Genomic DNA, 2,033 nt, shown 5'->3' on the forward strand with positions numbered 1-2,033 from the left:
GACGTGAACCCAGTTCACCAGATTACAAGGCCACCGCTCTTAACCACTACAGTACACTGGCTGCCAATCATGCAGTGGCACGATCACCCTACTAGGGACAACTATAGAGATAATCCAGTTTGCATTAGAAACAAGAATGGACAACTGGTTCAGCTTTAGACCAGAAGTGTGATTAAGGACTAAAGAAGGATCATGATGGTTTGTAATTCTAGGCTTTTTAAAAAATCTCTGACACCAACAGCTGAATATTAGTAAATCTCAGACATGTCTAGAAATGGAAGTCAGTTGCATCATTCATTAGCCACTGGTTGGAGCAGTTGCTAGCAAGCCTTGTCCCTTGTTTTCAGAGGGAAAAGGTGCTGGAAGTGTTGTGATTGGCCAGACTGGCTGCAGTAGTTTCAGTGGTAGCAGCACAACTACTAGGCGATGGGGTGGGGGCCTGGGCTCTTAGGTGAGTGGCATTTGCCAGAGCTTGGCTTCCTGCGCTGTCACTAGGGGAGAATTGCACCCTTTAGGCTTCAATTCCAAAAGTTTATGCATACGTACTTATGATTATACTTGAATTACATAAGAACCCTTCAGTTTACGTCAAGCAATAATGAAAATCTGTGGTGTAACATTAGTAGATTAAAACACAGTTCAGAAAAAAATAATCAGTTTCAGAACAACACTAAGCACAGGAAAACGTTTTCACGTTATTTATACATTTATTTAAAAATATTGTTCATTCAAGACACAATTTGGACTTTAAGTGTTCTATAATAATACTTAATATTTTCACAGTATTTTAAAATGTACTGCAAAAAACCCTTACTGATCATTTAAGACAAGATTTAGACTCTAATACTTAATTTTCAACTGTTTCTAAAATCAAGGACATCAAGTCATTAAGCATACCCGAAGCAAATTATGTTTAAGGACATAAGCAAACCTGAACATTATTGAAAAAAAGTTAATTTTTTCTCTGCCAAACTGAAAGTGAAATACTTGTAAGGCCTAAATTTTGAGTGGCACATTTTATTAAATATGGCAAAACAGAAAATGTACTATATATCATTTTGAACTGTATCATAAACACTGGAGCAGAAGGCAATCTCAGATGAAGAAAGTCACCAAACCATATTAATCTTGTTTTCTGTTGAATATTAGGATAGTCTTAAAAGTATTACAACACCAAGTAACAACATTGCATGTCCTTTGTAAACATTAGTGGTAGCTTGAAAGCTGTAGCCAGGTTGGAGCAAATAATACTTTTCTGGACTTGCAAGTGGATATTCCTGTTTTAGGATGGAAGTTGGGGGAGCAGTGTCATTGTTCCATGCAGTTCTTTATACTTTTGTTAAAAAGTGGGTTTAGCATTTGGCTATTAAAAATATAATAGCCTTCAGAAATATTTACGCAGTTTTCAACCTTTTTTTTTAAAAAAGGTCATTATATTGTAGTTAATCAGGTCCCTCAAACTATGTATAGATGTTTCATATCTTACAAAATGAAAGGGAATTGTTTCTTTGTGAATTAAGTTGCAGCTACAGGAAACATCAGTTGCTTTCAGCAGCTTCTTCCTGGTAGCTGCCATTTTGTTTCCCCAGAATACCCTGGATGTTGTGTCATTTCAATGCATTTTTAAAGGAAACTTGCACCCAGGCCGGGTGGGGTGGGCGCCTTCATCGTTTTTGTGGCAGCTAACCTTACCACCATCAAATTCCCTGGGTTAACACTATGCCTAGGTCTTTCTGGTAAAATAAATTGCAGGCTACAAAGAAGTGGCTTCCATGACCAGCCCCTAAGAAAAAGCAAAATAAAGACAATGCAAAAACGGGAGTGATGAAAACAAATGTGCTGTAAATGAACGAACCTCAAGTTTTTTACCCAATGAAAATAAATGAAATAACGAAACAAAAAAGTTGTTCTTGCACACCTTCATAATGAGTGTTCACCAAGGCAGGACCCACATTAATTTTATACCTGCAGCTCAATTTCTTTTTTCCAGAAAACAAAGCAAGACATTTATGGAACAAATGCACACATTAGAG

The sequence above is a fragment of the Podarcis tiliguerta genome (assembly GCF_965153285.1).
Source record: "Podarcis tiliguerta genome assembly, chromosome: 5".
Lineage (NCBI taxonomy): Eukaryota > Metazoa > Chordata > Lepidosauria > Squamata > Lacertidae > Podarcis > Podarcis tiliguerta.